Source organism: Mirounga leonina, unplaced genomic scaffold (assembly GCF_011800145.1).
Source record: "Mirounga leonina isolate KUSES-001 unplaced genomic scaffold, KU_Mleo_1.0 Mir_125, whole genome shotgun sequence".
Lineage (NCBI taxonomy): Eukaryota > Metazoa > Chordata > Mammalia > Carnivora > Phocidae > Mirounga > Mirounga leonina.
In genome coordinates this window covers 25,390,396-25,413,422 of record NW_023270305.1, presented here as the reverse complement: position 1 = coordinate 25,413,422, position 23,027 = coordinate 25,390,396, and the positions used below count along the sequence as shown (strand labels likewise).

At 39.2% G+C, this 23,027-nt stretch overlaps 1 protein-coding gene and 2 long non-coding RNA genes across 6 annotated transcripts in view; 1 reads left to right on the top strand and 2 right to left on the bottom strand.

Annotated features, from left to right (window-relative positions):
- Positions 1–1,337: 1,337 nt before the first annotated feature.
- LOC118007807 lies at positions 1,338–21,917 on the bottom strand. Of its 2 annotated transcripts, XR_004678491.1 has the most exons (5): positions 21,854–21,917; positions 15,823–16,732; positions 6,579–6,645; positions 2,725–2,877; positions 1,338–2,250 (listed from the first exon to the last, which is right to left on the bottom strand). It is a non-coding gene; the product is annotated as an uncharacterized LOC118007807 (long non-coding RNA). The 2 variants fall into 2 exon arrangements; XR_004678490.1 differs by lacking the exon at positions 21,854–21,917 and having other exon boundaries at positions 15,823–17,931.
- On the bottom strand, positions 5,072–6,508 carry LOC118007808. Its single transcript, XR_004678492.1, has 2 exons — positions 6,415–6,508; positions 5,072–5,662 (listed from the first exon to the last, which is right to left on the bottom strand). It is a non-coding gene; the product is annotated as an uncharacterized LOC118007808 (long non-coding RNA).
- SLC8A1 (solute carrier family 8 member A1) overlaps positions 21,476–23,027 on the top strand; it is a 367,453-nt gene continuing 365,901 nt past the window's right edge. The window contains exon 1 of one of the 3 annotated variants that reach the window (XM_035000981.1): positions 21,476–21,566. The gene's annotated coding sequence lies outside the window, so the exon portion shown is untranslated. The remainder of the gene's footprint in view (positions 21,567–23,027) is intronic. The other 2 variants (XM_035000983.1, XM_035000984.1) reach the window with 2 other exon arrangements.

Below are 23,027 nucleotides of genomic sequence, written 5' to 3'. Positions count from 1 at the left end.
AGAGTATTTTGAACAATTGTACACCAACAAATTGGATAACCACTAAAATTTAACCAACTAACATTTGGTAAGTATTCCTCATACAGGACATTAATGCAAAAGCTAGGGTGTGCTATGGGAATCTAGGATGGCTGGGAATTGTACAAATATCTAAGCCACTCCAAAATGGTTATGGAGCCAAACATCAAGTGGAGCTGGTAGAACTAGGGGGCAATGACAACCGATTGCATGTCAGCTTAATTTTCTTATCCTCAAGAAAGTGTATTTTCTCTGAGAAAGAGAGCGAAAGAAAAAATAAAATGAAGATAAGAAACTGAGCAGCACAGAGGAGTAAATAAGGTAGGCAAAGAGAAAAAGGAGAAAGGAAAGGACCCAGGGAGACAAGGAAAACACAAGAAACAGTCACAGTAACTTGTAATCAAGAAGTAAGAAGCTCCTCATTGGTTTCCTCCCTCCAGCTGCAAGACATGGGCTCTGGACCAGCTCTCCTGTTACTTCTCTTACACTTCACTTACCATTGCTCAGGACACCGCAGGCTGATGTGTCCACCTCAGAGCCTCTTCAGAAAACTAAAAAATTATGAATAGGGCCATCATGAGAAGGAAAGGAGGGTACACCAGGGGCCATTATTACTGAAAAAGACACACGTATGTCACAGTCATCATCAAAAGAAGTTTTCCGTGATTGCTACTCAGGACCATTGATGTTACAAACCAACATTCCTCAACTGTGGCCACATGTTAGAATGGCCTGGTAAGCTAAAAACAAAAACAAAACAAAACAAAACAAAAACAAACAGGGGCGCCTGGGTGGCTCAGTTGGTTAAGAGGCTGCCTTCGGCTCAGGTCATGATCCCAGGGTCCTGGGATCGAGTCCCACATCGGGCTCCCTGCTCAGCGGGAAGCCTGCTTCTCCCTCTCCCACTCCCCCTGCTTGTTCTCTTTCTCTATCTGTCAAATAAATAAATAAAATCTTAAAAACAAAACAAACAAACCAACCCAGACTCCACCCCAGGAGATTCAGATTTAACTGGTCTGAAATAGGCCTTGATATTTTGTGGTTCTTTTGTTTTTGTTTTTGTTTGTTTGTTTGTTTGTTACTTCCTAAATGATTATAAGGTGATCTGGAGCTTAGGACCACTTTTACAAAAAAAAAAAAAATTTCCAAAATATGCTGCATGCTTATTTATTGCTAAAATTACTAATTTTGACTATTGTGAACCAGTAAGCTCTTCTTTCCTGGAAATCCAGGGGCATTTTCTGAATGCTTTGATTTCATTCATCTGACAACAAAAAATACCTATTTAATTGTAACAAACGTTCAAGGCACTCTGTAACAACTTTTGTCTTATTTTATTTCATTTTAGCGACAACCTTACAAGGAGCTCTAGTTAGCCTGAATTCAGTCTTTGATCCAAAGTCTAAAATCATACCTTTTTCATTGCACTTCTCAAAAGGGATTTTACTATCTTGTCCACAGTTGGTACTATGCTATTTGTATGGAATGAAAATTAGGGAGTATTAAGCCTAAGACAATCTCATCATTTTCTCTACATTCCTGGGGGAAAAAAAAACTTACCTATCCCAGAGACAGAACTGTCTACTGCTATTATTTTCCTCCTGTCTGTTATGGGTGAACCTTCTGGCAATATTACTCACTCTGCTTTTGAGAAGATACGGTGAGGGTATACATATCTTCCTAAATCCTTACATCTTATTTTAATAGACTGTTAACATTCTTATTTATTATCATAGCAAAGCTTTAGGATTTCTTCTGTTTTCACAATCAAAGCGCCTCATGAAGCACTTGAGTGAATGACGGGATTTCCCAAAGACAAGTTCAGGCACTTCTGATAATAGTCCCAGAATAGAGATGTTGGAATGAACGAGTGGAAAGAATCCTGGAGCTGTATTTGGAAGATACAGACTAAAACTGATTTGAAATGCTTCCAAACTGCGTGACCTTAAGCAGATCATTTAACACGTATGAGTCCCAGTGTTTTTGGAGATGGTAGTTCCTGCCTCAGTCAGACCACAAAGAGATAAAGAGAGCATGTAAGAGGCCCTCTTTGGAGGCACGTTTTTTTACTTTTGCGAAGTACAGTGCAAATGGATGAATTTGTTCTCCTTCTGTCACTCGCCTCCATCCCTCTCCGCCAGGTGCTGGGACTTTCTAAGCTCCGTTGCGGCAGAAGATTCCAAGTAGCTGAGCAAGGCACCCAGTACAGACAGGCGGAGGCCAGAGATCAGCCTGGGGTAAAGGAATCAGAGAAGATAGTGATAAGATAGGGCGAAAGAATCAGAGACAGGTAATGCATGCCTCCACTATGCTTTCTGGAATTTCTTTTGCAAAATATTGAAATTATTTCTCGTAAGGGTATGTATTTGATGACACTTTTAAGTTTCCTTTCTGGAGTAATCAAGGGTTTCTAAGAAGAAACAGAGACAAGGCTAATCAAAAGGTACAATAGGAAGCTCATTTGAAAAATCTAGACCATATTGGGAGAGAAAATCAACATTTGATCCCCAGATGCTGAAAACACATGACTGATTATGACCAACAATACAGTGCCAGGAACTGAAAGAAGGAAGACAGCGTCAGGAGGCCCAATATGCTTATGGACATTTGTCTGACTCACTGTAAAGGAAAGTGGATGAGGTGACATAAAATGAATGTTTCTGACATGCAATCATGAAATAGCATGAGCCTAGGGAAGCCTCTTACCTGTCACTTACTTCTGCATATTAAATTAATCATCAAATAGTAGATACTTCTTGGCAACTATAACTCTTGGTCAAGAGCTGTACTGTTGTTATCTCAAGTCATTTGCAGTACATTTCACAAGGTGATGACTATTTCATGCTTTTCCACCATCATCTGCAGATTGGAAAATAGAGACTCAGAGAGGCAAAGCACCAAAGTGCACTGAGTCTAATGGGTTGTTTGTTTACTCTTTGCTTATTATCCTTTCTTCCCCTTGGAATCAAAGATTTGCCTTGGTTTAATAATTCACCATAGAAGACTGCACTTTTTCTTTTAATGAACAAATAGTAAAAGCAAAGATTAAAAAAAAAAAAATCTATCTCTATCTCCTTGGTTTCGAGTAAGCAAAAAACTGGGGGCCTTTTATGGCCCAAACTAAACTTTTATAACCAGGAAATCGTAAAAATAAAATTTCCAGTGCAAAGAAGCAGGTTTCTAAATTAATAATAAAAGTAAGTATAATTATTAGTAAGGGAATATTGTTTCATTAGAAGAAATAAAACAGCAGTATATTTAGTCAATTAATACGTGTATCACAGAATTATTTTAGAATCCATGTTTATTTGGAAAAAGTATGATGCCTTTGACAAAAATACTTTTATTTTGCATTAAGTATAAAAATAAAAATGTAAATGAGTAGTTTATGTAATTTCTAATGCTAAAATAGCTCTGAACTATATCACTGGTGGTATTGACAATCTTAATTAAGAAGTCATTTAATGATCATGTTAGCAAATCTGGCGTATTTTTTGAGCCAGATTAACACTACTCAAGACATAAGCATAACTGATGTTCCTTCAGTAAGATGCAGAGTAGAATCTGTGAAGGAACATCTGATGCCTATGATAAAATTAAGGTCAAGGACTTGGCAAAATATGTTATAAACTGTAATAGATGTTCCCAGATGGAATCACATTTCTATTAAAAAAGATACAGATGCTCAATCGATAGAACCCAGAATCTCAGAATTGCAGAACGAGAAGAACCAATTTTAGAGAATAGCCATTCCCATCATTAAAAGCTGAGGAATCAGAGCACACAAAATGTTAAGTGAAGAGCTCAAGGTCCAACGGTTGGTTATGTGTCTGGATTAGAACTCAAGTCCTTTCTACTATTCCAGGTTGTCTGTCATTATGACAAATGAAGGGACATTTTAATATCTTACTTCAAAACATATTTAGGGTAAACTGTATTGTGTGGTGAAATTAGGTACAGGAATATTAACAACACAGACCATTGCATCTTTTGGATCTTTCCTGATTCCTGCTCCTGGATATTGCCCAGTCTTATATTTACTTTTTTTTTTTTCCAGAAGTCACCATAGTTTTATTTATTTATTTTTTATTATTATGTTATGTTAATCACCATATATTACATCGTTAGTTTTTGATGTAGTGTTCCATGATTCATTGTTTGCCCATAACACCCAGTGCTCCATGCAGAACGTGCCCTCTTTAATACCCATCACTAGGCTAACCCATCCTCCCACCCCCTCCCCTCTAGAACCAGTGTTATGCTGAGCGAAATAAGTCAATCAGAGAAAGACATGTATCATATGACCTCACTGATATGAGGAATTCTTAACCTCAGGAAACAAACTGAGGGTTACTGGAATGGTGGGGGGTGGGAGGGATGGGGTGGCTGGGTGATAGACACTGGGGAGGGTATGTGCTATGGTGAGCGCTGTGAATTGTGTAAGACTGATGAATCACAGACCCATACCTCTGAAACAAATAATACATTATATGTTAAAAGAAAAAAAAGAAGAAGAAGAAGAAGATAGCAAGAGGGGAAGAATGAAGGGGGGGGAATCGGAGGGGGAGATGAACCATGAGAGACGATGGGCTCTGAAAAACAAACTGAGGGTTCTCATATTTACTCTTAAAGTACAAATCCCAGGGAATCTATTGTTCTCCAGGCATCATAAAGATGCTGAACTAATATTAAATCTGCAACACATTTTTTAATTTCAGTAGTACTATTAAGGATCAGCAAATATTAGCACCACACTAGTGTATGGGTGGTACCTCTTTAAAGTCAGATGATAAATAAACACTTTCTCAGTTGATCTTTCACAAGTTTTAATATTATCCAGAGTTTGGGTACTAATACTAAACTTCTGTGAATCATGAAAGATTTGGCAACAAATGGGCAAATACTTAACACTACCGAAATAAAAAGCACTACAGTGATTTTCACATGCTTTCTCTCATAGATAAATCAAGTTGACAGTGAAGCAACACACTTAGAGGGGAAAAAAGATATATTCTAAGATTCACAAGATGCACTTGTGATTTTTAAGACCTTATCATAGACTGAGAACTATCATAATCTCTTTTATCGTACCAGGAGGGATTCTGACCTCAGCTTTTCACTGACCAACTGGGATAGATTTTGCAGAGCACCGAGACCAATAAAACGAGGAGAAAAAGACTGACTTTAATCCCATTAATAAAGATGCAAAACTGATCATCTCTTCCCATTTTAGCCAATGGCAGAACTGGCCATTGTAGCCCATAACCTAAAAGTTAATATGGACTCACTTGCACCCATTCCCCACCTCAAAAAAAATCATTCAACTTTATCAAGACTGCATCTTACTATCTTAAATTTACTTCGGTGGCTCTCAAACGTACTGCTATCAGAGTCCTTTGAGGAAATTTGTATTGGTAAAAATACAAAGGCCAAATGAGCTCTCCTACTTCAAGGAGCCTGGACCTCTGTGGGCTTTAGTGGCTGTCCATGTGATTATGATATGCAACAAATTTGAGAAACACTGCTTTAGTGTCTGCTCCTCTCCCAGATATTTGCATTTGTTTCTTAATTGTTCTGCCTGGCTCCAGCTTCTTTCTGTACCAGTCCACTCCTCCACCAGTCAACAAACCTGAACAAGTCCAAGCTTAAAAAAAAAAAAAATTAATGGCTGCTTATCACACTCAAGAGTAAGTCCAGATTTGTCATGCATTTAAGGCCCTTCAAAATTTGGCTTTTGTAGTCTTCTTCAGCCTCATTTACCATCACTCCACTTTAGGTGCACATTCCCCTAATGCACAATGCCTTCCTGGAGCCCAGGCCATTTATAATCATTCCCATACTACTTCAAAAATTATTTATTGAGCTGCTACCATCTATACAGCACTGGATCTAAATCTGCCGATAACACAGTGAAGAAATGGAAATCATACCAGTTCTCAAAAGATGAAAAATATATAAATGAACACATTTAACTTCATTAGAATTGTGATAGATGCTGCAAAGAGTCATAGGTTGTTATGTTGGGATTTTCAGAGGTAGCTTCCTCAAGCAAGTGATTTTTGAGCTAACGCTTGAAGTTTTTATAGAAATTACAAAAGAAATGGCAGGAGGTTCAGAGGAGCCTTTAAAGCTAGGGAACAGAATATGCAAAGGTCCAGTGGTGAGAGGAGAACAACATTTTCAAGGAACTGAAAGAAATGCATAGAGCGGTACACCTTATTTCTGGGGATACTTTCCAAGACCCCCAGTGGATGCCTGAAGCTGTAGATAGTACTAACCCTATATATATTTTTTCCTATAATACATACCTATGATGAAGTTTAATGTATAAAGTAGGCCCAGTAAGAGATTAACAACAATAGCTAATAATAAAATAGAGCACTTATAACAATGTACCATAATAAAAGTTATGGGAATGTGGTCCCTCTCAGAATATCTTCCTATACCATATTCACCCTTGCTCTTCTTGTGAGGATGTGAGATGATAAAATGCCTACGTGATGAGATGAAGTGAGGTGCATGGCGTAGGCACCGCGATGTAGTGTTGGGCAACCACTGACCTTCTGATGATGTGTCAGAAGGAGGATCACCTACTTCTGGATGGCAGTGAACCAGGGGTAACTACAACTGTGGAAAGCAAAACCAGAGATCAGGGAGGACTGTTGTAGAGGTGAAGACAAAAAGAGAGAAAGGGTGGGTAGCCAGAGATAAAGTTAGTGATGGGGCAGAAACCAGTCCATTTAAGTACTTATTAGCCATGGTTGCTTCTTTTTTAAAAAATCCTAAGGAAAACTGAGAGTTTTTGAATATTTTTAGGGAGAGAATTGTCTCAGATTTGCTTCTGAAAAGAATATTCTGAACACAATGTAGAGGATGGATTAGAGGATGAGAAGCATGGGCCACATACTACTTTCCAGAAGCCCATTGCAGCAGTCCAGGAGGAAACAGATGCTGCTTGGAGAAGGTTCTACGCACTAGATCTGCTGCAAGAAAAATGGCGCAAGAAGACAACTTCACAGCATGCTTCACAGAAGAACCATCTTCTTCCCACCTCATCTTTTGGTTTCATCTGCAAGGCCTAGATTAAAATCGGGTTTTCTTACTTCAGTATTCTTAACATTGGGCATTTACTCTTGTTACATTTTAACATTTTTAAAATATTTAAATTTTTTTTTATTTTATTTTTATTTTTAATTTAATTAATTTATTTCTTTTTGAGAGAGCAAGAAAGAGAGAGCACACACACACACACACACAGAGGGAGAGAGAGACTCTTAAGCAGGCTCCACACCCAGCATGGAGCCAGACACAGGGCTTGATCTCATGACCCTGACCCTGAGATCATGACCTGAGCTGAAGTCGAGAGTCAAACTCTTTTTTTTTTTTTTTTTTAAGATTTTTAGTTATTTATTTGACAGAGACACAGCGAGAGAGGGAACACAAGCAGGGGGAGTGGGAGAGGGAGAAGCAGGCTTCCCGCTGAGCAGGGAGCCTGACGTGGGGCTCGATCCCAGGACCCTGGGATCATGACCTGAGCCAAAGGCAGACGCTTAACGACTGAGCCACCCAGGCGCCCCGAGAGTCAGACTCTTAACCGAATCAGTTACCCAGGCTCCTCGGCTCTTGCTACATTTTAAATACTGGTTTATACATCTCTCCCCTATACTGAAATACAGATTATTAAGGGCAGCAACAATGTTTTATCTTCATCTCCACTGCCCAACTAATTCTATGTTTCAATAAATATTTGAATGAATTGCCCATAAATTGACCAGCCATGTGATGTTAGACAAGTAATTTAACCACCATAGACCTCAATTTCATCACCTAATAAGTCACCTCATCCCCTCACTCACTGTAAGCCCTTGGAGTTAGCTCTCAGCAGGCAAATATCTTTTTCCTGAACTGAGGATATATGGAAAATCAATCAGGCAGATTCCAAAGGAGAGATTTAACTGAAAAAAAGATTTTATAAAGGGGCTTTTTATAGATATTGAGGCAGGGCTCAGGGTCCAACAAGATTTTATGAGGCACCCAGGAACTCTGATATCAGGAAGCCTCTACCACTCCTCACATGAAAAGATAAGGGGAAGGAATAGTGTTAAGGAAGCCTCCTGAGAAATGGAGCTGTGGGTGTGGGTCTGTCCAACAGGAGCTGTGGCCACTACCGCCAGGACTATGGCCAGGCAGGGAGTGAGCCTGTGGCAGGAGCAATCTTCTATACCAATCTAGCTCTTCCAGCCATCACTATGTTTCCAGAGGCTCTTAAAGGACTGAGCCCATTTGAAAGCCAGAGGGCAAGGGAATCCCGGTGATTATGTTCTTGAGGTCAATCTTCCAAGTCACTGAGCAGGGAATAGAAAAAGGAAGGATGGATCTAGTGATGTAAATGGAGAACAATCGGAACAGAAAGAAAAGGTTTACACAAGAAAACCATGGGAGATTGAATTTAGTAAATGAAAGGAATCTAATAAAGCCTTCTCAATGATGATGTAGGCCAAATCTGAGCAAAGAAAGAACATGGAGTACTTAGAAATGGGATTGAAGAAGAAATAATGGCAAAAATTAAGTAAATGAGCCAAGGGGAGGACAATATAGGCAAATGTTCAGGCCTGAATCTTTTGCTGTCACTCACATTTAGTCCACATCTGCGTTTGAAGGACAGCAATAGATTTCCAATCAAGAAATCAAGTGATCTCGATCTGCACATCAATTTATATAATGTGATGTTAGCTGCAAAAAATACCTTTTTACTTTCTAGAACTTAGAGACCCTTGCTTGCATACTTTATTTAATTTGATTTAAAATATTGAAAACTCCATGACCGGGGCGCCTGGGTGGCTCAGTCGTTAAGCGTCTGCCTTCGGCTCAGGTCATGATCCCAGGGTCCTGGGATCGAGCCCCACATCGGGCTCCCTGCTCGGAGGGAAGCCTGCTTCTCCCTCTCCCACTTCCCCTGCTTGTGTTCCTGCTCTGGCTATCTCTCTCTCTGTCAAATAAATAAATAAAATCTTTAAAAAAAAAAAAAAAAGAAAAGAAAGAAAACTCCATGACCTAGGAGTGCAAAACTCAATGCAATTTGGTATATTCAATATCAGTTGAAAGATTCTTCATATTGACACACATAATTACTACTCATCTCCAGAGAGCCTATTGTGCTAGATAGCGATTAGGGGCTTTCCAGACCACATCCCGCCATACTATCAAAACTGCACTTGGAAGAGGCTGCAATCCACAACTTTCTGGAAAAGAGCCTGAAGCTCAAAGAGGAGGTAACACAGCCTACATGACCTGGAAAGTGGGAAGACTGGGGCTCACACTCAGGTCTCGGACTCCGTAGCTCTCATTCATCACTTAATGTGCTAGAAGCATCCCGAGGCAGTGGGGCTGCCTATAGTTGGGGCTAAAGAGGTGGCTGATGATTTCCATGTTTAGATACAGGAGCACTAATGGGAATCTGCTTTCTTTTCTAATTAATTGAGAAAAACATATCAGAAGAGACAGAAATTTTGAGTTAATTGGTTCAGGGAAATGAGATAGCTTGATTAAACAAGAGTACATGATACCCAATCGATGTTTATGACAGAGGGAAATGAATCTCACCTAGAGTCCTGGGGAGAGTCAGCAGGCTGGGCCTGAAAAATGTGGTTTCAGCAGGATGGAAAGATTGGAGATGAGATTGCAAAAGGAGATATTTAGCCATGAGAAATTGTTTGTGGGAAAGTGTGCTTTGCAAGTCTGCCTTCCTGGCAAACTTCAGATATTTATTTACATCATCTATCAACTTGCTTTATTGACTCATTCAATTTCTTTTTTAATTCCAAAAGCAAATTTGATTACTTTCTATATTCCATGCACACTTCTAGGTGCTGGGCATAGAAAGACAAAGCAATGTTCTCTTTCCCCTCATAGAGTTTTACATCCAGTGGAAGACACACAGCCATAAACCAGCAAGTGTAATCTCCTATGACGGGTATTAAATAGCTGAGGAGGGTGCTTTGGAGACATAGAGAAAAAATAGCCTCATCACTAAGAAGTCAGAAGGAGTCCTTTTCAAGAGTTTGGTCTTGAAGAATGGGAATTAAATGGGTAGAGAGAAAAAAAATATAAAGGTTTTAAGTAAAGAGAATGACACCTGGGAAGTTCTCGAGAACAGAGGCAACGAGTTTGAGGGACCAGAGTAGAGGATACTTGTGGGACTGGAACGGAAGATGAGCCAAAAGAAGCAGGCAGGTGCCAGGCCATGTGCAGAAGCTAGGGAATTTGCGAGGAACCACAAACCTCTGGGAAGCCACTATTACGATTTAAATCAGCAGAGTGATAAAATCAGAGACAAGCTTGGGAAAGATCATATTGGATGCAATGTGAGGTGGACACAGGAGGAACTCAAGGCAGGAGGCACGGAGACCAGTTGGAAGCTTGGTTCCAAAGCTGAGTGATTCTGCAACTGGTCAGTCATGGTTACTGACATGGGGAACACAGGACGAGGAGTGGGCTTAGAGAAAATAAGTCTTCAACCTAATTATTTTCCCATGATAAATTCTCATCCTCCCTTCTTTAACATGTTAATAAGGAGAAGGAAGATAAGTATAATTGATAAGAATGGATTTGAATATGCTTGTGCTTATTTTCTGGTCTTGATCAGAACGTAGGCTTCCAGGGAATTGTGTTTATTGTAAATCCCCAGAAGCAGAAGACGTGAACTGAGGGACCCCGATGGTCAATGGTCTCACCCCGTTCTCTCCAGTCTCCACTCCTCAAGATTTCTAAAGATAGGAAGGCAACTCTTCCCAGTGACTTCATGATCTTTGATGGGGAAAACCTAAGCCTCGGTCAGGAATAAATGAACTCACTGAGAGTATGGTTTTTACTTTGGTGTACTTACCTTTTGCTAAGTAGTGTCTGTTGCACCAAGATTCACAGTAAGCAGGCAGGGTGAAGGAGGAGAAAGCAACTCACCCGCCACTTTGGAATGGATTTCTTATCTGCCCCACTGCAGATAAGGGACATTATTGATCTGATTAGGGTAGTTCAATTAACAGAGCAAAGAGATTTCGAGACTAGAGAAAAGGCTAAATGACTTTTGTCCTTGACCTAGAGAAACTACCTAGGCAGTACTTCAGTTTCTCTGTCTCCTACATGAGCCTCGTAAGGGGTACACCATCCAAATGAGCGGGTCTCGAACCCAGCTGATGTTGATGTGGTTTGGGAACCACTGCTCCAAATATAAAGACTGTAGGGAGCTTTTGAGAACAGATCTATTTCATTTGGGCTCCCTCCTCCAAAATGGAGTAAGCACAGCCTGTGAAAAACAGTGTGAGATTCTCGAGCAAAACATACCATATCTTGGTAAATGAATGCTAAGTGATTTGAGGAAATATAAGATTGCTGTAGTAAATAATGCTTGATGACAAAAATATTTGGTTATTTTACAGTATTGCTCAAACGAGGAAAGAGCACTAATTATAACACTTTCTTTTCATTCTTGCATAGCAAGCAGGATTCTCTGTGGCAAATGTAAGAAACCAACTTTATAATTTAGGAGAAAATAAAAATTGTGGAAGGTCATGGGGGTGGCTCATAGGAATAAAGGGTAAGATTACAAGGAAGCTGGATGGAGACGTAAAACATCTGACTCTAGGGACCTGGGCTGTAGGAACCAACAGAAGTCTCTCCCAAGGGGCAGTTGATAAAAGAGAAATTCTTACCAAATCGAGTGCTTTTAAAAATGTTGTTCATGGAGGGGCGCCTGGGTGGCTCAGTTGGTTGAGCGACTGCCTTCGGCTCAGGTCATGATCCTGGAGTCCCGGGATCGAGTCCCACATCAGGCTCCCTGCTCGGCGGGGAGTCTGCTTCTCCCTCTGACCCTCCCCCCTCTCATGCTCTCTCTCTCTCATTCTCTATCTCTCAAATTAGTAAATAAAATCTTTAAAAAAAAAATGTTGTTCATGGAGGAATGAACCAACATGAAAAGGAGTGATGTTTAAGAGGAAAGCGTGCTTTAGAACTTCTGAGAAGCAGTCATTCAAAATGCATGTACTTTAATTCTTTAGTGAGTGTTGATCCCTTGATGAATTATACTCATTTAAAACTGGAAACAGCCCAACAAATATTCTATATAAGGAACATACCTTGGAGGAAGACAGCATGAGGAATAATAATAATTTTGTAAACCTGGCTGTGCTATCTTGAGATCCAGCAAAGTAATGTAAAAAAATAGGTTAAGTTGTGCAATGATAAACTTAGGAAGGCTGACAAGTCACAAGAAGTCATGGGGGAGGGGAGGGAGGAGAAGGAGGAGAAGGGGGAGGAAGAGGAGGAAACTTACCTTCCAAGTGGTAAAATAAAACTTATTTTGGCAGAATTTATAATGAACGGAAAATTAGTTCCTTTCCATGTGTGTCAAATTTTCTTAAAATAAATACCCTTACACGGATTGTGAATGATACCCTGCCCCAGCCAATGGATAACATTCCTTAACTGCTATATAGTTCAACAAATTTTCAGACAATAATTCAGATGGTATTTTAGTGTTAATTGTCACAGAATTAAATCCAGAAGTCTTGATGATGGAATGATAGAGTTTATAGGACTAAATGTATGCGGTGAAGTGTGTCATTTTCCTAATACCACAGTAGAGAAGAAAGAGTCTTTTTCATCTTGAGACATTTTGCTCACTCCTACACGTATTATCGATGGAGATTTAGGTAAGCATTTTGACCTTTTTAAGCTTCCATCTCATCATACAAAAGGAGACGATTAACTAATTATAAACCCTGCCTATCTCACAGGATTGTGAAGTACATTGGGCAAAATGATGGGTGGTAAAATCACTTTGCAAACTCTATAGCACCTTATGAATGCAAGGGTTACTTATAGGTATCTGGACATATTATTTCATAATAAACTTCAGGGAAAAATTCTAATGTTTTGGATTTCTTGACTAGGAGGGCCATAAAAACTGGAAGTCATAGAATTCACATTCATCACAACCATTTGGAGCAATATTTCCCAAAGCAAAACAATGATTTTAAAGAGTTAAATTCAAAGTGCTAAGTTTATATTGTAACCCTTAAAAGAAAGTAATTTATGTCTGTAATATGTGCATCTCCATAAACCATTTCTTTTTTAAGACCCTGTGAACGACACTAAGAAAAGCTGCAGTTGCCAACACCACCTTTGATGTGACCGAGCATGAACATAATTAATATTGCATACAAATACAATCTCGAAGCATTAGATAGTGAGCTCACTGCTTAATTGTTCTGAAAATGATAGGGTATGCTTCTTTTAGACTACATCACCAAGAATTTTTTTTAATTGCCCTTTAATAGAAATCAGGCTATATTTTTAGTCTAGAGAAAACAGAGTCTGTGGGAACCACCTTCTTCCACCCATGTCTTGGCAGTGGGAACTAGTGTCTCAGATCAAGACTATTTACCGATCCCCATGGCAACAATGTGCTCTTGCTTGCATAAATTCTAATATCATAAGGACCCAATGGTTCTCTACTATGGCATCTCAATCCCAAAATAACTACATTGATGTGAAATATAAATGCTCTAAATAGAACATTTTTTTAAATTAAAATATTGCTATGATGCTAGAAAGTCTGATGTTGCCTTTTCACCAGATTTTCATTTTGGAATAAACCCTCTGCCATTTCTGAGTATGGACATTGGACCTTCAAAGGAGTTGGGCCTTTTAATCTGTTACTTAGCAGAGCATTATGCGGACTGCACCAATGCTGAGGTTGGAGCTCTGAGTAATGTCCCTACACCATGGAGCCACAGTCCATGAAGACACTGCCGTGGGTTGCCTCGGTTTAGGGGTCATCATCCTCCTGTTTGCCAGGCTCAAGTGTCCTACAGAACAGACTTCCTTCCATGCACATACATTATCATTTCTGTTTGAGAGAGTGTAGGTGATGGTACAGATATTCTATTTCCCTTGGACAGCTTCCCCTCCAATGCTTCAAATGCATTAATTCTCAGCAGGTGAAATTAAAATACTTTTTATACTTCCGAACCATTCTCTTGTAAGATCTCCTATGATTGTGAAATCAGGGTTGAGTGAGCTGCAACTGGATGTGTCATTCACTGATTTTTTTTTTTTTTTTTTTTAGTAGAGATTTAACATTTCTATGCATTTTAACACTCTCTTTTGGTAATGAAAGCATTGGGAGCCAACTCTTTCTCTGTTCTCTCTTGAAGGCCTGGTGTTCTTTCTCATTTTTCAAGTGTTTCATGAACAAATAAAGTAACTTAGCATTGTCATGAAGAGGAGTGTTTCAATACTCTGGACCCACTGCTTGTACTCCAAATAATTTGCCTCTGTCCTTTGCATTATAAAAGCAACCAGATGAAAAAGAGTGTTGTACATCTAAGCATAGACAAAAGAGTTCCAACAAGTGGAAAGGTTGCCCAGGCTCCAGCTTGACTCCCAAGGTTCTAAAATAAGTGCTTTTTTTTTTTGCTTTTTCTTTTTGCTTTTTCTGAAGTTGTCTAATGAGAATGCTAGTTGGGAAGGACTGAGTGAAGAAACAAGTGAATTTCAATCTCATTGAGGTCAAGAACTTTATTTTATTCATGTTTGTATTCCATGTGCTTATTGGCCCCGTCTAGGCCTTACACAAAGGAAGAAAGGAAAGATTTAATTAATCATCAAGTGGTCATTTTTGTGATATAAGCAGGAGAAAGAGCTTTATTTAAAAAATTATTAAGATATACTAAACAAAGCACAAAGCTTAAGTTTGGGGAATATTTCTTTTTTAAAATTTTATTTATTTTTTAGAGAGAGAGTGCATGCAAGAGCAGGGAGAGGGGCAGAAGGAGAGGGAGAAGCAGGCTCCCCGCTGAGCAGGGCCCTGGCATCATGACCTGAGCCCAAGCAGACGCTTAAGGAATTGAGCCACCCAGACGCCCCAAGTTTGGGGAATACAGTTATGTGTCTGTCTTTATGTGTCTGCAGTATATTTGTGTGTGATATAGAAAGTGTAACTATAAAATAATGAGGCTGAAAGAGACACATGTTTTGGACAATATATTGGTGTTGAAGTCAAGTCTAACTACATAAGGCACACTAAAGTGCTTCCCAAACTCAAGTGGCATCCAAACATAAAATGTTGCAATTACAGATTACTCAACAGCACATACTTATTGATCAGCTCCTTTGATCTATCTCAATAAAATAATAACATTGTTAGGGACCAGGAAGAATGAAATGACTCTGCCCATAGCTATACAAGTCCAGAAAACAGAGCATAACCAATATAAAAACTGATGGCAGGCTGTAGAGGTAATGCATATCCAAGACCCTTTAATGATGAGGCACTCTTACCTGTCCGATACACAATTTGGCTTTGGAATATATTGTTTCTTTTTTTCTGAAGGAGCATTTTTATCACTGTAATTTCAAATCATGGCAGCTCAGAAGCTGTCATTAAGAATAAGAGTAAACTGAAGAACTTTTTTTCCTCCTCCACAGACAGTATTGCAATCTATGGATGTAATGTGAGCGTAGCAGCAGAAAAAGACATGAAACCAGACAGGTTCTCGATAACTTCGTACTTGGAGCCAATAGTGATTGTGTTTGCACTTATTCTCAGCTGCAATCACTCAGTCTCACAGTTGGACAACACCTCTCATTCAAAATAAACCTTCCATTCTTGATTGCTCCGTATCAGGTTGCTGCCACTTCCAGCAGTTTCTTGATCAGAACACATTGCTTTAAGATTTGCCTCGTTATGTCCTCCAAGCAAATGAACAAGCACAAGAAGATTTCGAAACATCTTATTACACTTACCAGTGTTATTTGACTCTGCAACGAGTTCAAAACAAATCACAGTGAGTAATGCTGTGGTTAAAGAGCCACGATTTCCATTTACCTGTATCTGTGGATAAGGAACATGGTGAGCTTTTTGGACCAGAGACTCTCTGTCCATCATGGTTAAAATTTTACATGCGGGATGAAAAGACTGGAGAAAAGCAGAGTGATTTACTGAACTTGTTGCCTTCAGAAAGCAATCTCATTAAAGCAGTGTGTAGGTAGTTCTAAAGTATCACAAATAAAATAAGCTCAGGTTTGGAGAAATATATATCTCCCTGTAATGTCTGGGCATTTTTCTAAACACTCGTCATGCCTTTTCCTATGTTAATGGCTAGCTTAGATGTTGTATACAATACTTTATGGGTTCCAATGGCTGTGTGAGCCTCTGGACGTGGTTAGTTCCTCAGAAATGCATAGTAACACGCACTTTTGCAAAGTCTCTCAACTTTTCTTTGGACCAATGGCCAAGTGTGTTCTGAGAAATGCTTCCGTGACTTAACAGCCTCACCACTCAGTACTTCCATGTCCGTACCAGCCTTACTGACCTTGCTCAGTCTGGCTCACTAAACTGACAGGATGTTTCCTAGTTGATCAGTGCCTTTAAATCACCTTCTCCTGCAAAAATGTTCACTGGATTCCAAGTGAGAGAGAATGCTATGGCATTCCAACATTTTCTCTTTACTCAGGTGTCCAACAATTGTAATCAAAATACATTGAAATTGCTTACCCTTGTTTCAGCTCATCTCTTCAAGCTCTGCCCGTAGCTCAATGAAACATTTGCAAAACCAAAACAAAACAAAACAAAAAACTTCTTCATTGTACATTAATGTTTCTGCCTGTTCTGTAGAGATAAGCCCATGGACATGATCACGCTTAACTGGGCTGTCTACATAGGAAGATAGAGTAAGATAGAATAGACTTTAAATGATACACTATTACAATTAGTAAAGCCTTTTAAACACTGGTTTTTTTATAGTCACTGATTTTTTTATAGTCAGTATGACCAAAAAAACCCACCTAATAACAGCAAAATCTGAGTAGATTAATGTTAATTTTTTTATTAAAAATTCATTTATTTAGAAATATCACTTTAGGAATTTATTTAGGAATAGAACATTATATTAGGTACTATAAATAGATTATGTAGTATATACTAGTCTGAGTTCCTGAAGTCAGGAATATTCTAATCCACTTTACAGTTTCATTAGAGAACAAAAGTAATTGAATACTGTTTCATCTTGCTTTGCCTTGTTTTATTTTTTAAATGAGATATAGAACTAAACTCTCAAGTAACTATGGCTATCCCAACTTGTGTGCTTTCTCCTGGAAGGAGGTCCTTACGTTCCACATAAAGTCAAAGAAGTATCACTGGACACCTATGATGAGCTTGAGACCTTAAAGCCCAGAAGGAATATGAGACCAATCTGGGCTTTCTATTCTGTTGTTCAGGGGCTCATAATTGGAAGACCAAAAAAAAAAAAAAAAAAATTTGCTTGCAAAAAATTTTTTAAAAAATGTTTCTTGCAAATTATGGGATATGAGTTTAGAAAGAAGTAGAGGCAAGAGGGCCTATCATTTACAAATGGCACAGAAGAGCAAAATCAAACCCTGTGAAGAGAGTAAAAATGAGATGAATTTACCCAAGATCATTTCCCCAGATACCGCCAGCTCAGTTAGAGTCAAATTGCTATTGATGACTTCAAAGCACCAGATCATGTAATCTGACATACAAGGATATATGACACAAATAATCAAATATTTTAACAATAAAAACATGAAATGAATTAAATATTCCTGTTATATAGGGCTATTAGAATTACTTAAGGGACCTTCTAGATGCAATCTGTTATGTTAAGCACAGTGATTCTGCTTTTCAATGCGCTGGGCAGAATTTAAAATCCAAGTGGTCATATAAGCATGGCAGACCAATTTTTAAACTAGCTGAAGCCCCAACACTTCATTCTACACCTCTCCCCCTCTTCCTTCTTCTCTTCTAACATATTCAATAGTTGACTTAGAAAGTAAGATGTCCCTTTAGAAACAAAGAAGACATTAAGAATTTTCTTGCCAGGGGCACCTGGGTAGCTCAGTCCGTTAAGCGTCTGCCTTCGACTCAGGTCATGATCCCAGGGTCCTGGGATCGAGCCCCACATCAGGCTCCTTGCTCAGTGGGGAGCCTGCTTCTCCCTCTCCCTCTGTCTGCTGCTCCCCCTGCTTGTACTTGCTCTCTGCCTCTCTCTCTCTGTGTCAAATAAATAAATAAAATCTTTAAAAAAAAAAAAAAAAAAAGAATTTTCTTGCCAGGTAAGAACCCACCCACCTGTTTGTCTCAGTAAACATTTGCTTTCAAGATTGCTATAGTATTCTATTATCAGGTCTCATCAAGAAGGAAAACTAAGTCTCATAAAAGAATCACAATTTTGATTGTGCCAAAACTCCTCCCTTTAACATTACCTAAAACCACATGCTAAGCCTGTCACTCGAGGTCCTTTGGGTTTTGTCCATCCCAAGCCTCAGCCAACGTGAACTCCTCACAATTAGTCAAGCAGATTCTGAACCATATTGCTTCTTGGCGATGACTCAAACTCTGTCCCCCCTGGAATTCTTGCCTTCTCATTTACCCATTTATTCACACAGGAACTTAGGACATATGTACTCATTACTTGGTCTGGGCCAGTCTCTGTGCCTGTCTCAATTCTAACCCTACTTCAAGAGTGAGGAGTCTCATTCAAAGCCATACAATGAATCCATGACGTCTTTCTTTATTTTTCTGACAAAGGATAATTTACTGATCTATCCATTTTGTCATTTATTCATTTAAATATTGTATTGAATGCCTATTGTATGCCAAGTCCTAATAATACAAGTATACATGAAATCTGTTCCCTGACCATATAGAACTTGAAGCTGAGTTGAAAAACAAACCAGTGAAATAGCAGGTACCCCACAATTATAGAGTGAAGGGTTGTACAATGTGTGTTCCAGAACCTAAACCACACGGGAAGGGCGAGGGTCCTCTCCCCAGAGGAGAAAACTGCTGATCTGAGCCTTGAAATTTAAGGAGAATTAGCTAAATACAGAAGAGAATGAAGAATGTTCTATGCAGAAAGAAAAGGCAGAGGAAAATAGCATAAGAAGTATGAGGAAAACCATGGCTTTCTACCTGGCCGGGCTGCACATACACGACAGCCATTCAAGGCAGCAGAAATGAAAAGACCTTGGTGGGGGAGTGACCAGAGATGAGATGAAGATGTGAATTGCAAGTAGATTTTGAAACATATCTGAGAACTGAGCTAAGAAATTTATATTTTATCCTAAATGGTTTGGGGAAGGATCAAACAGTGCTGAGGACAGAGGGGAAATATCAGAATTTGATTTTGAATGTTACCATCATCCACAGAAATACTTGAAGCTGAAAAAAAGAATTCCCGACAAAAGCCTGATCTCTCAAAATGGATGAATACTTTTTGTATTAATTCTGGTTTTCTTTTTCTCAAAGAGCAAGAAGTCCAGGGGTGGGTAGTTCATTGCTACAGCCTCTGAAATTCTTTCTGTCTGTCTGCTCCAGCTTCCTCATCTCTTAGGTCTGTGTCCTCCTGCTTGTCCCCTCCTGGTCACTGAGCAGCTGCTGCAATTTCAGGGGTCAAGTCTGTTCTGTGGGAAGGAAATAGGTGGAAGACGCAGAGGGACAAGAGGGGCAAAAGCTGAATCTGTCCCTTTTTAACAGATAAATAAACACTTTCCTGAAGTCACTCAGGGGATTTCCTATTTATACCTATGTGGCCAGAACCCCGTTACATGGTTGTCCCTAGCTGCAAGGGACAGTGCGGGGGAAAAAAGAAAAAGAGTTTCCTTTTCAGATTTCTTTCTTTCTTTTCTTTTCTTTTTTTAAGTTTTACTGATTTATTTGAGAGAGAGAGCACGGGCAGACGGAGAGAGAGAAGCAGACTCCCTGCTGAGAGCCCCCTCCCTACTCGGGGCTCAATCCCAGGACCCCGGGATCATGACCTGAGCCTAAGCAGATGCTTAACCAACTGAGCCACTCAGGCGCCCCTAATATATCTATCTTGTACTCTTCTCTCTTCTCTTTTATACAAATTTTATTTTTTAAGGGTTTATTTTCAAGTAATCTCTTTTTTTTATTATGTTCAGTTAGCCACTGTATAGTACATCATTAATTTTTAATATAGTGTTCAATGATTCATTAGTTGTATATAACACCCAGTGCTCATCACAACATGTTCCCTCCCTAATACCTATCACCCTGTCACCCCATCCCCCACCCCCTCCCCTCTGAAACCCTCAGTTTGTTTCCTGGGGTCCATAATTTTAAAACATACACAAAGTAGAGAGGATAATATAATGAGTCCCCTATTGATCACTCAACCACCTGCGACGATTATCATTTTTGCCAATCTTGTTTCATCTATCCTTCCCCTTTTCCTCTGGAATGTTTTAAGCAAACTAGTTCCATTTCAGTACACAAAAATGAATTATCCCTGTATACCTCAAATTTATTTTTTCTTCAAACAAGAGAATCTATAAGAGTTTTAACATGACTCTGAAAAAAAATGGCGAATGGAAAAATGTTATTTGGGAATTCTCTCTTTTACATATGTGGACACACACACACAAGAGTAACAACAGACTGGAAAAAAAAGAGAGAGAGAGAGAAATTTTAAAACGGAAAAGTCCAATTTCCAGGAACTAGAAGGCTAAGTGGAGTTTCCACAGTCCCCTGAAGGAGTACCTCTCACCTACATCTTTATTAGCCAGAGCCGATTTCTCCTTCCCCACCACCACCCTTAAAATTTAGGTCACAGCTTTATGTCATTTAAAGTATCACTGACAGTTAACAAATGTAGCAATTAGCATTCTATTCAAGTTTACATTCTTTAACATTAAAAGAAATTTTCTGTATCTCACACTGTATGCTAGATGGTAGCTTATTAGAAACTGCCCCACTATATCCTAAATGAGAAGCTGTTTAAGGAAGAACCTGACCTCTCCTGTCTTAGAGATTTTGATTACCTTGACCTTCTGCTCTTACCTGATCCTTTAAGACAAAGAATTCAGAGTGTTAGCAACTATTCTTAACTAAATAAATACATTAAATACGTATGTATTCATTCACACACAATGTCCATTTGTTCAGCCATTCATTTATGTGTCATCCATTCACTACACATTGCGCAGGTCCTGTACATATCTTATCTCTAAAATCTTTAAGGTTGAAGACCCCGGCCAGGAACAATAATCATGCCTCTGTTTTCATAAAACTAAGCAAACCCACATCCTAAAAGCTCTATGTGGGAATCAGGGGGAAAGCGATTGTTCTCTAAACGTCTGGGGAGTAAAAATGCCAATCTGAAAGCGTATTTCCAAAGAGGCGTAGTGGCAGGACGGCAGGGTGGAAAATGGGCCTGGCTGGAAGGATCTCTATATGTGTATTTTTATCATCCATGTGTTGGATGAAGCGGAGAGCTGCCAGATAGCTGCTTTTCCACAGCTTGGAGTTACTGTTGGGAACAGATCCATGTATGGAAGCGAAAGCCGAAAGGCACAGATAAGCAGAGATCCAGCTATGCAAACCATGTTTAGAGACACTTAAAGGACAAGCATCCCAGGTCCTTTCTTTCTGGTAAATTCGGCGAAGCCATCATCCCGTGTCTTTTTTCACATCCAGCCCATGCGGACCGAACAGCCCAGACTTGACAGAGGTAGGTGCAGGGCTTTTGTGATGAAACTTATCTAAAGGATCATTCATGAATATTCCCTCCTTAGAGAGAGCTCTTGATGTCCTTTAAGGGAAGCTGCCAGATGATATTTTGAAAAAAAAAAAAAGAGAGAGAAAGAAAAAAAAAAGAAAGAAAGATTTGGGTTGGGGCTGGTGACTAAGAGGTATTTAACAGCTCTGCCTTCACAAACCAGGGCAGCTTGGTTACAGAGGGAAAGGGACAGCACAGAATGGCTGCCAAATATAATCCCTTTTTCCGGGGTCACTTACCCTTTGGATTTTTGTGGATACGAATCTTCCTGGATATTGCCAGCACCTTTGGAATGGGCCACAGCTTCCCGTGGATTCTGATACGGGGTATTTTAGGCTGGGGTTGGTAGGATTTGCCCTTTTCCTTGCTTGCTCCCCCGAAGCCAGCATAAACTCACACGTGGGGCTAGTTCTTCCTTAGACATGGAAGAGCTGCTTGTAAACGACATTATTATTTTTGGCAGAGGAAGTCATTTTTGCAGTGTTTCTCAGCAGATCGGAGGTTGATTACATCCTGTTCAAAGATTCTTGAGTTGCTTTCACAAACACGGGTCTTGCGCAAGTTGCAATTGTTGAAACCAGCTGTAACACTGGACTTTTCTCGCTACCTTTAACATTTCTCTTTCTTTTTTGTTAATGACTGAAAACACGGGAACTTGAGGGGAGATTTCCCCAAAGATTATTCTAGGTTAGCTGTCAGGGTTGTTTGAGAATTCTAGACTGTGGCAGAACCACAAAAGCTGCGTGTCTCAGGGGTCCAAAGGAGAAGTGTAAACGTGAAGACAAGAACAATACCAGTATCTATGTGACTCTAGTCTATTTTCTAAAAATACTGGTTAACCCAGACAAGTCATATCAATAACACTGTGAAATGCTACTCTAGCTAATTACCAAATTGTAATAATTAGATCATTAAAGCTGTCCTTTTAAAATTGTTGGCAAAATCTGGGAACAATTACCTAACACTCACTAAAGTCAAAGGAAAAATTTACAGGTCATATCTGTAAAACGTGTGTGTTTTTCCAATATTGAAGTAAAAGAATTTTTTCGCAAGAAAGTGAAATGTAAATTTAAAATTCCTGTTGTTGAGAATAATGTGTCTATATTTTAAGCAAGATTTGAACCCCCTTGTTATTTAGCTTTTCAATCTTAAAATAAAGCTTCAGAGAGGAAAAAAGAAAAGAAAAATTGAATGTGGTTTTTCCTTCCCTGATGACAAAGCATGACATGCAAAATGATTAATAAACAAGTGTAAGAAAATAATAAAATGGTTTATAACACTGAGCAAGGAGATGTTCTTTGGATAAATTAGGTAGCGGGAAAGCAATTCGCTTAGGGGATATAGATAAGATGACTATAGTTATGCAGTGGCTTCTTTCAAATTGTTAATGTTGTGTAATACAAAAAAAAAAGT